The sequence below is a fragment of the Periplaneta americana genome, chromosome 15 (assembly GCF_040183065.1).
Source record: "Periplaneta americana isolate PAMFEO1 chromosome 15, P.americana_PAMFEO1_priV1, whole genome shotgun sequence".
Lineage (NCBI taxonomy): Eukaryota > Metazoa > Arthropoda > Insecta > Blattodea > Blattidae > Periplaneta > Periplaneta americana.
This window is the reverse complement of record NC_091131.1, coordinates 8,614,148-8,629,841: the sequence shown is the minus strand read 5'-3', so window position 1 is coordinate 8,629,841 and position 15,694 is coordinate 8,614,148.

Here is a 15,694-nt window from a genome sequence, read left to right as displayed (position 1 = left end):
GTTGTTGAGGGTATTAGGAACAATAGACTGTGCCGGTACTATTTTGCATTGTCTGTGATGAAGCGATAGTAGCAATCCTAGTGGTTAGCAACTATCTATGGATGCATATTCCCTATGTATTGAGCTTCGTGACTGTATATACTAGACTGTGATGACGCTTTATATACGCATTGCTGACAACTGTAAAAATAAAATTGATAGTAATCTGATGCTTGTAATAATTAGTAAAGCATGTGGACAACAATGAAACTTAATTTGATAAAACCTTAAAATTTCCAATACATTTTAACTTCTGTTCATTTATTAGGCCTAAATAAAAAAAGCTAATTTTTATTGTACTCTCAACACGGAGACGAAGACATTAGCCTACTCAAGAATGTTGTTGACTCACATTTTATTGGAGCAGTTTGTAATGCTGTAATTATAGCAGCTATAAACAGCATATATACACCCTGACATTTTAACACAGCACTAATTAATAAAACTATTAACTAGCCCAGCAACAATATACATTAAAGAGATAACAGCTTGCTTCGCGGGTTTCAGCACACTCTGTCGCCTAGATAGCAGCACTTGCGCCATTTGTGCACAGAACTGCTAGCTGTCCGGTATTATTATATTAAAGTATCTGATTGTAAGACAACTGGAGTGCTTTCTATTAAGGCATTCAGCCAACATGTTTTGTCCGTTCAGAAGCTCAGATACTTTTATAAGCATAGCTATGTCATATTTATCAATAGTGATACAGTGTTGATAATATGTATAAATAACTAGTTTAGTTCTGAATTCACTTTTTCTTTGTGTTATCATCTCTTTACAGATATCATCTTAATAGAGGCTCTAGTAATTGCTGATTGGAAACGAACCTATAACTGTTTTCGCTGTAAGAAAAATCCTACTGTAAACACAAGCACGTGGTTGTCATACCCGTGATTGGCTCCCAGTCAAAACACTCACATGACGCAGGAAAATATAGTCCGTATTTGGAAACTATCATCTTCTATTATTTTAAAATAAAAAATTGAATTTTAGTTGTTAAATACAATGAAACATATAACTTCACTCATATGTAAAACGATATGTAAAAGAAAAGCTACTTTTATATTTTGTTATGTACTATGAACGCGGATGAATACCAACAATAATACCGAGGTAGTCTGTTCTTGTAACAAGCTGGCATCACTTGAGCTCGTAGTTGTTCACGTAAGCACGTGGTACTGAAGTATGGCTTCTGCATCCTCGGTGTGTTTGGATATTAAACATGAGAGTGGAAACCCTCTCAGAAGCGGAGAAAAACAAATAGTCTTAAAGGTATATAATAACTTATGTGAGTTTTAATTACAGTAATTATAAAGTAAATGTTTCCTAAGCAAACGAATGCATAGTAGTGAGGTTAGGCCTACTTGACGAGTAACGGGAAATGTTTAACATGAAACAGAATGTACAACAGTAGGCGGGAATGCGCACTGAGAATCTATGGCGCCAAACAGTGGCCAATGAGGCCTCATTTCAGTCACGTGCTATTGTTTATATTAGGATTTTTCTTACAGCGAAACGATTATAGCAGCAATTCCTAAAAACAGAGCAAAACTTTTTTTGTCGGCCATGTATAATGATGTAGGCTACGACTGAATCATGTTATGACTGATATGTATTACTCATTTCAGTGTTGTAAAACTGTTGCTGATGGCAGTATTAAGTTCCAACATTGGTCGGAGCTGTATTTATACAGATGTAGTGAACATGTTCGTGAATTTTCATGTTTCATTGGAATGTTGCCATCTTCCTTGTTTCGACAAGGTATCCTGTAGGGGCCTGTGGTCGTTGTGTCCTGTTTCAGTGAGGCTTACATTGAACTCTTATCTTTGCAATTGACTGCACATATTTTAATAACATAAAAAAACATAGAAAATATGGAGAGTGTTTGGCTTGATTTTTTATGTTTTTTTTTTAATAAAATGTTAATTATGTACCTTTTGACTAGGTGACATATTATGTATATATATATTTTTTGTGGAAATGTGCTGCCTATGGTTTGCTTTTAATTGTTTCATTTTTTGCAAAAGATATTTAAGAATACCTGTAGTGTTATATTAGTGAATAATATGTGTGGAGATTTTTTAATAGAAATTAAAATTATGCCTTTTTGCACTTAAAAAAAAGAAAACAATGATGTCAAAATATTTACAAACAATTTTTTTATTCAATCTTCTGTTAATAACGACGTCCATTTTGTGGAAGAGGCGGTGAACACCAAACTATTCAGAGGAATATTTACTTTCATACTCATTATTGTTCTCCGTTAATAACCAATGGTAACCATAACAGATAATTCTGTGGGACCAAAAATTAATCTTTACACAGCTTATTATTTTTTATGCTCGACCATGCCGAAATGTAGTAATTATACACCTGGTAGCAGCTCTTTAATGGACCTCATTAAAGTACACCTATTCATTAAAGTTCAGGTGTTCCACCAATCAAAAAGCACCATTGTAGCAATATGAAAGCGCAAGTATCGATTATTCTCGGATATGCAATCAAAAGACAACTAGCAAAATGTCACGGAGGCTGGAAATCCAATACTGTCGCAGAAGGTTATGTTCTGTTACTATAATAATTAGCGTTAATTGTAAATAATATTCAAATAAATTCAATTTGTCATCTCGTTTTTCAATGTCTAAATCAATTTCAAGGTTATATCAACAGTAATGTTTATTTTACTCTCTAGATTATATCAAGGTCAATGACATTTGTTTCTCGGAAAAAATCAATATTTTCGCGTCTGCGCACATCTCACAATTTACGAGATATTGCACAAGGTCAGTTCCGCTCCCCAGTCAGATAAGAATAACATGAATACTTATGAATAATTTCAAGTTAGAAATATGGTCGAGCATAAAAAGTCGTATGAAACTTGCCTATAATGGTAATTAAGACGCTAGTATGAAAATTATGAAACTCGCTTGCGCTCGTTTCATAAACATACTCGCGTCTTAATTACTACCATTATAGGCTCGTTGCATAATGTACTATTTTTAATGTACCAGTACCGCAGTGATGTCCTCTCAGTGGTTATCATGTCAAGCAAGTGTAGCAGGTACAAATTAAGTTGAGGGCTTTGGATTTATAGTCCAAAAAGAATTGAAGAGCTTTCTCCCAAAACGAGTTAAGTCCACAAAAATGGGGGGGGGGGAAAGAGAGAAGACATTTTGCTGTATTCTTAGTATTCTTTGCAATTGTCAGAAATCTGCTGTATATTTTCTCTCAAAATTCACTTCCATGAAGTAAATATCGAGGCAGAAATATGACGATTTCATGCAAAACAAGTTAAGTCCTTAGTCATACCTGCACAAACAGCGCTCAACGAGTGCGCACGCTCCTTCGGAGCAGGAGAGCCATGTTTACCGCTTGCCGAAACGGAGAGGAAGATACGTCAGAATGACATAGACTTGCTATAGGTAGAGGAGAGGGAATCGACCACTCAGTTATCTAGCGGAGTGCAGTGTGTAGGCCTATTCTCAGTAACAATTTCACGTTGCATACCTACTGCTAAAGTACAGTATGAAGGAATCTAAAAGACGGAACATAACATTTAACATTTAACGATTTACAGCTCGAACTTAATTGATCTTCAATGTGACCTAAGGGCTAAAGATCGTTTGAATAATACTACTAGCCTTGTTGTGTTTTACAAGACTGAACATTAGCAATAATATCCATGACTACAGAGGCTGACAGAACATTAAATCCATACGTTTGAGATGGGCAGGGCATGTAGCACGTATGGGCGAATCCAGAAATGTATATAGAGTTTTAGTTGGGAGGCCGAGACGTAGATGGGAAGATAATATTAAACTGGATTTGAGGGAGGTGGTATATGATGATAGAGAATGGATTAATCTTGCTCAGGATAGGGACCAATGGCGGGCTTATGTGAGGGCGGCAATGAACCTCCGGGTTCCTTAAAAGCCAGTAAGTAAGTAAGTACAGAAGCTGACTGTGAAATTTGTTATGTTTATTTTAGTAGGTTATTTTACGACGCTTTATCAACATCTTAGGTTATTTAGGGTCTGAATGAGATGGAGGTGATAATGTCGGTGAAATGAGTCCGGGGTTCAACACCGAAAGTTACCCAGCATTTGCTCATATTGGGTTGAGGGAAAACCCCGGAAAAAACCTGAACCAGGTAACTTGGTCTGATCGGGAATCGAGCCCGAGCCACCTGGTTTCGCGGCTAGACGCGCTAACCGTTACTCCACAGGTGTGGAAGGCTGTGAAAATGATTGCTATGTTTGGCTCAACATTTATATTTGCGAGCAGCTGTTTTCTATAATCAACTTTAATAAAGGCAGGCATCGAACATCTGTAACTGATGTTTCATTATGATCAGTAGGCTACTGTTCCTTTCAGCTGCCAACAGCATAAAACCTCGTTTTCATGTACTGATAAATAAAAACATAACAAAATGATATTGTACATTTAAGTAGCTATAGAATTTCTATTGTTTCTGTAAAATAAATATTTATTAATTAATAATAGTCCAAGATGGTTTTGCAAACACTGAACGGGAATTCATTTCATAAACACTCGTAATAGTACTTCCTTTTGTGTACATTTTGTATGAGATCCACCCTTCTTCCAGTCCACCCTTATACAGAGCGCAGCTAATATTGGATTCCGCTCATGAGCTGTGAGCCGGCTCGGAGAGCGCAAACCTTGTGCAGGCCTGCTTTAAGTCCTTCTCGTATTGTGCAGGAAACAGAAATCTTTTGCACCTTCGCATTTGTTCAGGAAGCAGAAGCCCTTCATGCAGGTGCATCTTTCCAGGAAACGGCTTGGTATGAACATGGTTGCTGCTAGCCAAGACGTGAAGAAGGACAGGTTTTCATAGTGACAAATTGGAGATTGTAAGCGAAATAGACCCTGGTGATTTGGATTATCAGCCAGAAGATATGCAGAAGACAGCAGGCGAGTACGAGGTGAGTCAAAGTATCATGTCTTCATGGTTCCGCATACTTACTTACTTACTGGCTTTTAAGGAACCCGGAGGTTCATTGCCACCCTCACATAAGCCCGCCATCGGTCCCTATCCTGAGCAAGATTAATCCATTCTCTATCATCATATCCCACCTCCCTCAAATCCATTTTAATATTATCTTCCCATCTACGTCTCGGCCTCCCCAAAGGTCTTTTCCCCTCCGGCCCCCCAACTAACACTCTATATGCATTTCTGGATTCGCCCATACGTGCTACATGCCCTGCCCATCTCAAACGTCTGGATTTAATGTTCCTAATTATGTCAGGTGAAGAATAAAATGCATGCAGTTCTGCGTTGTGTAACTTTCTCCATTCTCCTGTAACTTCATCCCTCTTAGCTCCAAATATTTTCCTAAGTACCTTATTCTCAAACACCCTTAACCTATGTTCGTCTCTCAAAGTGAGAGTCCAAGTTTCACAACCATAAAGAACAACCGGTAATATAACTGTTTTATAAATTCTAACTTTCAGATTTTTTGACAGCAGACAGGATGATAAAAGCTTCTCAACCGAATAATAACAGGCATTTCCCATATTTATTCTGTGTTTAATTTCCTCCTGAGTATCATTTATATTTGTTACTGTTCCTCCAAAATATTTGAACTTCTCCACATCTTCAAAAGATAAATTTCCAGTTTTTATATTTCCATTTCGTACAATATTCTCGTCACGAGACATAATCGTATACTTTGTCTTTTCGGGATTTACTTCCAAACCTATCTCTTTACTTGCTTCCAGTAAAATTCCCTTGTTTTCCCTAATGGTTTGTGGATTTTCTCCTAACATATTCACGTCATCCGCATAGACAGTCAGCTGATGTAACCCGTTCAATTCCAAACCCTCTCTGTTATCCTGGACTTTCCTAATGGCATACTCTAGAGAAAAGTTAAAAAGTAAAGGTGATAGTGCATCTCCTTGCTTTAGCCCACAGTGAATTGGAAACGCATCTGACAGAAACTGACCTATACGAACTCTGCTGTACGTTTCACTGAGACACATTTTAATTAATCGAACTAGTTTCTTGACATGGTTCCGCATACTGCTAGAAATTTCGCCCTGTTATTGTCAGATGTTCGCAGTTGACCTCAGGACACTAGGAATCATCTTATTGCATGCATGTCGAGGTATATGATGAGGATTGTGTATAAGTGTAAGATATAAATTTACAAACACAAACATGTTTTGTACTGTTCCTGGGAATTTGGTCAATAAAAAGTATCACACAGAATTTGTATTAATTTATTTAGAAATGGTCTTATTTAAGGGTATATGTATGTGAACGACCACAAATATCAGAAAATACAGGCTCTAAATTTCTAAAATTTTTATGAGAAAATGAACTCACAATTGGACAAAAATTACAAGGTACCACAACAAGACTTATTAGAACTTAAATATGTGATAAAGGTATAAAAAAAGGTTACTAATAATATTTTTTTAGAATTCAGTTTTTACTTTAAATTAAATTTTCAAAAATTTGAAAATTTTACACATATTATTTTATAACTCCACGACCATTAGATATAGAATTGTTGAAATTTTGTACACTGATTTAACATGCATTTATACAAAAGACAGAATACAATAATGTCCATATCTTTGAAAATAAAAAAATTAGGTCACAAAACATTATGCAAATTTTAATATATATTTATATAGGAAAAATAAAAAATTAATTGTATTAAAATAAACAACTCTACATGTCTGAGAGTAGTCTACTTTGCAGAAATAACTGTTTATTACATGCAGGAAAATTATTAAAGATGTCAGAGAGACCATAACAATGTTATGGTTACCAAATGATGTAACTGCAGAATTTTTTTTTCATGCTATGATAAAACTGATTTAAGTTATAATAAGTCTTGTTGTGGTACCTTGTAATTTTTGTCCAATTGTGAGTTCATTTTCTTATAAAATTTTAGAAATTTAGAGCCTACATTTTCTGATAATATTTGTGGTCGTTCACGTACATATACCCTTAAAACATAGATTTAAACTAAGGATTTATTATTTTATTTATGCTAAAAACATAATTATATTTGTGTAGAACAATAAGAAACCATCAGGAAATATCCAGCATAAATCGAAACAACATCCACAATTTTTGTATGCTTCCTGTCAATATTGAAAATGGACTTAACTCGTTTTGCAAGAAAGCTCTTCAATTCTAAATGCAGCTTACAGTAGATAAGGAAGTAAAGTCATTGCTTCCATGTGGTGTATTTACTGCATGTAAAAATTCCTATATTCAGAATTATTTCGGAATATGTATGATAAGAACTTTCTTGTGTTAAATTTTAACGTACCTTGTTAACATGTTTCGACTTATTTTGGGTCATCTTCAGAACTGGTCGTTGTTGGTCTTGGCGCCTCTTGTTTCCTGTGAGGGTGCGTTCGTAGTGTGGAGTCAAAGAGTGTATGTGTTTTGAAATTGAGTTGTGTGTTGAGAATATCATTGGGGTGTGTTTTCGTGTGTCTGTATATTTCATATTGTTCTAGTGTGTTGAGTTTCTGGCTTTTTGGTTGGATGTGCAGTATTTTCATATGTTCTGCATATGTGGAGGCGTTTTGTAATTTTATTATGGCTGTGATGTGTTCTTTGTAACGTGTTTAACACTAACATACGAAAACAAAAACACACATAAAATTGCAACCTCATTCAAGAAATTAAATTACAACATCGCATACAGAACAAATAACACTCTACAAAAACATCTCAACACACAAACAACACAAACAAACAAATACAACCACACAGGTGTATACAAACTCAAATGTAACACCTGCAACAACTTCTACATAGGACAGACAGGCAGATCATTTCAAACACTTTACAAAGAACACATCACAGCCATAACAAAATTACAAAACACCTCCACATGTTCAAAACACATCACAAATGCCAACCACACCTACAGAGACATCAACATAGACATGGAAATACTGCACATCCAACCAAAAAGCCAGAAACTAAACACACTAGAACAATATGAAATATACAGACACACTAAAACACACCCCAACGATATTCTCAACACACAACTCATTTTCAAAACACACACATTCTTTGACTCTACACTACGAACGCACCCTCACAGGAAACAAGAGGCGCCAAGACCAACAACGACCAGTTCTGAAGATGACCCAAAATAGATCGAAACATATTAAGAAGGTATGTTAAAATTTAACACAAGAAAGTTCTTATCATACATATTCCGAAGTGATACAGTGTTAAAAGTTGTGTAATCAGAATTATTAATAAATAAAGGCAAAATGGCCACCGGTGTGGCTCAGTCAGTTAAGGCGCTTGCCTGCTGGTCTGAAGTTGCGTTCAGGCACTCATGAAGCAACTAAGTCAGGAGATAATGGGATAGATTAGCCAGTTCTTCCCCCCCTCTGTTGCATATATTACTGACTAGTAAAACGTATTACCAGCCAGAACCTCAACCAGAGGTAGATTTTGCCAATATTATTAATTATTTCGGACGACTTTTGAGGTGAATACAGCAAGGCAAGCACTCAGTGTGCAAGAGTCATAATTTTTTATGAACTGTTATAAGTAGAGACAAGATTTTCATGCACTAACAAATCTTAAAAAATATGCATACATTCATACACCATCAAATGATCAAATATGTACAATGAAGTAAAAAACACTAAAAATATGCGCTGTCAAAATTGAAACTTATTTTATTTTGAATGCCACAATCTACTCTCTTCCTCAGACGAGTTTAGCGCTGGGACCTGAGGTATTCTTGCCATCGATGCGGGGGATTGCAGGTAGATTCTTTTGTTGCTACAGCCAAGCAGAGCCGAGCGGAGTGGGAAGTATTTATTAATCGTCCAAAAATATGGAGTCTTCAGTCTTCTCCCTGATGTTAGCTATGTTAATATAAATATTTCACCGTTACAAGTCATTTTTAAGGAAAGATGCTGTGGAAAATTTCTGGTTTTATTCTATTGGAATTTTAGAATATTTGTGATTGGTATCGTGAAAAACAGATTCCTATAATGTCATGCGAAAATCATTTGTTGGTGATATCTTAAAATACAAAATCAAGTAGTTACACTTCTCAAGTGAGTTCAGCAGTACAGTATATTTAAATTGATTACTTTACAAATTTAATTCAATTCTGCTAATCACTAAATTTTATAGTATGATTCTTCTTTTCATTTATATTATTGTAGTTGTATTATGATTTTTCTTTTTATTTATTTTATTGTATTTGTATTTCTGGTGGTGTGATGGCCTTAACTTCACCAAAATAAATAATAAATAAGTAATAAATAAATAATAAATAAATAAAATGTTCTACAATACTTTCCTTATCTGAACACGTAAGTACGAATGGTTGTATCTCTATCTCGCCAAAAATACGTTAGAAAACTAATAGGCATACTGCTCTCGTAAATTGGACGAATGTTTTCAGTATGATTGTACTTCCTTCCAGACTGGCAATGTCACTGTTCCCCCCCCCCACTCCAGTACCATGCTAGACTAGTCGGAACCGCATTCCTCTCAACACTAAACTCCTCAGAGGATGACAGTACCACTAAGTCTTTCCAAATTTTTGGCAGTTAAGTTCATGTGTTTATCTGTCAAAATATTTTTGTACATAGAAAATAACGTTCCTACGTGACAAGAAGTGACAGGTACAAATTTAAATGATGAAATTTGAGAGAAAGTAAGATCAAATTTTGTGTCTTTAACATTTCGCCACAAATTAACTTTTTACTGAAAACAATTGATAATCAAGATTTCCATTAATTCAGATTAGTTCAAACACGTCTCTGATTTCATTTTTGCACAATTACATTCAAAGTTTGTTGCATTTTTAGAAGTAGAGTAGCAAATGCGGCTGAGGCTTGAACCCTGAAAAAAGGCATTGTGCACTAAATCTATAAAAATGCACGCAATATGCAAGATAAGCTTGTAACTATGCTTTATTAAACATCAAATCTAAAACATGTAAATATTAACGGGGAAAAGTATACTTCTGATTCACTAAGCCATGAAACTGATATTGGTATTTACAAAGTTTGAGATTAGTAACCATAATTTTACGAGCTGAACTAAAGGGAGGGGCTACTCATCCATTAGCACTGGTCAACTTGATGAGTTAATGACTGAATTTGGTATAATTTTCCTCTATCCAATACCTAATTCCCTCTTTACCCTTTCCTATCCAGTCCTCTGACTGAACTCTTACTTTCTTCGACCCCGACGGCATTAGAGCATTCGAGGCCTAGGGGTTCATTTCCCTTTCCTTCCTCCTCTTTCTACTTTTCTGTTCCTAGTGCTGACCTGCTATGGCACTAAAATCGTCCACCAGTGGCTTAAGGAGGGAAAGCTGGTGATCAACAAGATCTCCCAGCTAGGTCCAATGGACCCGTCGACCAACAGCAGGTGTGGTCCTCCAGACATTCTGGGGGTTGTGTGTGAATGAAGTAGCCACCAAAACGTTAAAATATGGTGTTCACTTAAATCGGCTACAACTTGCCATTTAACTGCTCCAATATGAAATGAGTACCATTAAGGTAAAATTATCCGGAGGTAAAATAGTCCCCCAATCGGATCTCCGGGCGGGGACTATTTTAATGGTACAAAATCAACTAAACATCTTACAATGGAATGCCGGTGGTATAACATCAGCCAAGAAGACTGAACTAGCCAATATATTCTCAGATAATAATATAGATATCTTCCTTATTCAAGAAGCAAACCTTAATGCTGACCAATTAAAATATTTTAATTTTAAAGGTTTTAATATAATATATCAGTCTCCTAACTGCCCATTGTGCAACTCAAACCAAGAAATGGATTCGGAACACCTCAAAATCTGTGCTTCATTGGCTGGTCATGATAATATCTTTGAAAAATATTGGAGTGCAAGAGGTCAAATGACTTTATTGTCAAACGCCTGGCATTAGAAAACAACAACAACAAAGTTTGAGAAGTGTAACAAGTTATATAAAAACATGCATTTGCATGGGAATCTTGTCTTTAGTTGTAAGCAATCACGAAGAAAATATTTGAAAAAAAAAAAGTTAGTATCTAAGTAAATCCTATTTTTTTTTTTTTGTCACTTACTCGCAATGGTTTTGTGTACTGTTATTGGTGAGATAAGTGTTTGAGTCGTACCAGTTTCTGAGGTTGTTTTTGGACAATCTCTAGCATCTCTAAGGGTGCTATTCATAGACATTTCGCTAGCCCGTGCTACGAGCGTGCTAAACTAGTCCCAGCTATCGACTGGTTACTTGTACGGGATTCATATCATATCATATCGCTAACACTGGTTTATGAATACGAAAAACGTTAGTTCGCTGATCATCCACTGGAAGCCCATGCTAAGAATGTCTATGAATACGGCTCTTAGTGATTTCTGGTTGTGCTGATAGTGTTACATGTCAACAATGTGACATTGAACATGTGTTCAGGTTTTTGCCCGACGACAGTCATATATACCCAACAGATTCACAATTACACTCACATTTATACAAATTTCCACACTATAAAAACCCAAGGAACTTTTCTTCTTTAAGGAAAATTCCCCAAGAGCCGAGGCTTCCAGATCTAGAGGTACTGGATTCGATTCTCGGACTCTGTAGAATAGAAATTGAGGCCTTGAAATGTCAGAGATGCTAAGTGCCTTTTTTTTCTTAATTTAAGTTTTTAACATTGATATGTGCTTTGAGAAAGGAACAGAGATTAAGGGTGTTTGAGAATAAGGTTCTTAGGAAAATATTTGGGGCTAAGAGGGATGAAGTTACAGGAGAATGGAGAGTGTTACACAGCACAGAGCTGCACGCATTGTATTCTTCACCTGACATAATTAGGAACATTAAATCCAGACGTTTGAGATGGGCAGGACATGTAGCACATATGGGCGAATCCAGAAATGCATATAGAGTGTTAGTTGGGAGGCCAGAGGGCAAAAGACCTTTGGGGAGGCCGAGACGTAGATGGGAAGATAATATTAAAATGGATTTGAGGGAGGTGGGATATGATGATAGAGACTGGATTAATCTTGCTCAGGATAGGGACCAATGGCGGGCTTATGTGAGGGCGGCAATGAACCTCCGGGTTCCTTAAAAGCCAGTAAGTAAGTATGTATGCGCAGTGTACTAATTCACGTTACATATCATGACCTCGAAGCAGTTCAAACCATGATTGGTACATGATGCTGGACAATATTTCACAGGATTTGTAGTATCAGTTTTCCTCAAATAACACTTCCTTATTTTTGGCACTTAGCACCTTTGTTATTTTAAGACCTCAACTGTGATACATTCTTTATTTATAACTTATAATTTCTTTCCAACCAGTAGCAATTACAACTCTCAGAAGTCCTGGTCGTTTGAGATCTTATTTATCCTGATTTTCAACTGTTACTCTTACATAGACCATCGAACTCTAGCAACTGCAGAGATTGGAGTCCATCTCACATTGAATGTTATGCATTGTGAGACAGAACTTCATTCTGCTTGTATTAAGTAAGGTATATACACTATGTGGACTGATGAATCAGGTTGAAAAGTGTAAACCAAAGCTGATGTGCCGAATCTGAATTCATGATCAACTTCCATAGAAACAGTAGTGTCAAAAACTGGCTGAAGCGGTGAACCCAGTACATCCTGTAAAAAATTAGAGCACGTCAAATTACTTATTGAGGATTTGAGTTTATTTACAGAACATTGTATCCTCACAAAACACATGCGAAGGATGAGACATTGTGGTGCAGTTCATTTAGGGGAATGGGTAGTAATGCCTGTGTGATTAAAGAATCTCAGTACAAAAGTTTAGTTCAACTAGTGGCTTGTGCAGCAAATGCTGCTGCAAACTAAGTTCGTTAGACGTTCAAATAAAAATTTTTCAGATTTATTTTCAATGAAGAATACCAGACATTTTGAAAGATATTTGCTTCCGTAATAATGAAACATACTCCCTCTGAATGTTTTTTTATGCCAAATACTTTCTCTTGAACCTATCCACCTTCAGGTCTTGAGTTTCAGCGCGAAAACGCAAGTAACAATGTCAGGACGATCAGTGGGTTTTTCATGTGGGAGTAAAGCAATAGCTATTTCAGGTCATTGTGGATCTTAGGTGAAAGCTAAAAAAATGTCAGGTTTGCTATGCTTTCGAACAGTAGCATAGCATCTTGGTATAGCTGCTGCATGTAGAGCTTGAAATGTAGAGGGTAAAATCATTTTATCCTGCTAAGAGATCTTGCTGAAATTATCGGGAAACTACAAAATTTTGTAGGCCTCTTAGTAATACCTTTTGGTCTTTCCTTAGGAACTGATTTTTGCGCTCTCTCGAGCCAATACTGAAGAGAATGACGCATATAAATATCTACACCACATCGCCATTAAGTATATGAAAAAGACCCAACCCCACTTGATTAATAACTATAAAAATATTTCATTTTTAATAATAATAATATTATTATCTTACGTAAGTTTTATGGGTGGCCGGGTAGCTCAGTTGGTAGAGCAGCTGGCTACGGACTGGAAGGTCCAGGGTTTGATCCCAGGTGGTGACAGGATTTTTTCTCGTTGCCAAACTTTCAGAACAGCCCCGAGGTTCACTCAGCCTCCTATAAAATTGAGTACCGGGTCTTTCCTGGGGGTAAAAGGCGGTCAGAGCGTGGTGCCGACCACACCACCTCATTCTAGTGCCAAGGTCATGGAAAGCATGGGGCTCTACCTCCATGCCCCCCAAGTGCCTTCATGGCATGTTACGGGGATACCTTTACCTTTTACGTAAGTTTTATGGTTTCAGTAACCTATAGTATATAGCCGCCACTCAGTAAATTATAAATGAAGATCTAACTTAAGATACCCTCTACATCTACTTATATAACCCCAAAACGTTTCACTTTCATATCATCAATATAGCATTAATATGTATAATTAATGAAAAATAGTCACATGGCATTAACTATGATAATATTTCATTTCTAATGGTAATAATGTTTTGTAGTTTTTAATATCTAATACACAGCTGTATTCAGAAAATTACACACCACAGAATCAGACCTGTAAATTATTTTTAGTAAGTCTTGAAGTTGAAGTTTTTAATAACCAATTGAATTTGAACTCTAAATATGCCAGCATTCTTGTATATCATGGCCTTCGTGTAATATTGTTTACTGTAGTGTGTGTTTTGTTTTATTCTGAAATGCAATTAGTGACGACAGATGGATTTTAGAAAATAGGAAAATTATGTTGAAAATTTGACATTTCACTGAAAACTACTATTTTTCTGAAAAACTTTGGGTCCCAAGCTTCAAAATGAGGGGTCATTTATTAAAATCCATTCAGCCGTTTTCCCGTAATTTCCATTACCAGTTCAAATTATATATATATATATATATATATATATATATATATGTATATATATATATATATATATATATATATTTCTAGGCTTTAGTGTTCAGAGTGGTATAAAAATTTCTGTGGTTATACAATAAATCATTCTGAATTAAATTGTATAAAAGAAACTAATAAGTTTCTTATCCAAATGCAAAAAAAAAAAAAAAAAAAAAAAAAGCCCTCACTGATAACCTGTTTTCCCAATTTGCTAAATGTACTTCAATCTTCAGTTGCACATTCTTCACTTTATACAGTACCTTTTATTTTTTTAAGTTGTCAAGTAATGTACTGTATTGTAAATTCTAAATCAAAATTTAGTTAAATATTTCACCCTTAGTGAAACAGAAAAAAAATATTAAACTTTGATTAAAAATGTTTGCCATTTTTTTCCTCATGTTTTGTGTGTGTGATATTCATAAACCCATTTGTCTACTTCGTAGAATACAATATAATATAATAATAAATTTAGCTTCCCTTATGAAAAGGTTGCCAGATTTGACGAAGCCTATTACATAATTTGGAAATACACGTAAAAAGTAAAATGATATATATTTGAAACGGTTAGGGAATCGAATATACAAAATGTCAGAAAAATTTACACCTAAGTAGCGTTTGTGCTCAATTACAGTTAAGAAAAGGGGGGAAAAAAATCATCAGATAGGTAGGAATGATTTGAATGGCATATACCACGAGAAAAATAATAGTACGGATTTGTTGGCATTGATATCTAAACCAATCAACAGCCGTCGGTTATGATAACTTCAAATTTCCATTATCACTCACATACAAGTGATTTCTCAATATCTGAACCGATCCTTTGAGGGCACTAATGGCTATTTCCTTCACAATGCTGTGTGTTAGCCCCAGGTTTTTACATTTGTTGGCAAAGAAGGAGGTTATGCTACCTCGTGCTCCCACCATCAGACCTATTATATCAATGTGGGACAGGCTATATTTATCTTTATAGAACGGAATTGTTGGTTCATAGATCCGTTTCTTTCCACTGTCCACCTCATGCGGTTGATCTGCATGTGTCTCAAATCTGATGGTGGGATCGAGAATGTATGCCGAGTTGTTCTTAATGGCAGTGATATCAATTCGCCGAACACTTCCTTGTGTGGCTAGTCCCTGCACCTCTTGATGGACTGTAAACCCTACTTCCTTCAGTGCCTCGGCCAGCATAGAACGGACAGCATGGTGACGGATGTTGCGAAGGGCCTCACTATAGGGGCAGAAGCCAAGGATATGGGGAAGAGTTTCAATCTCGCTGAGACAG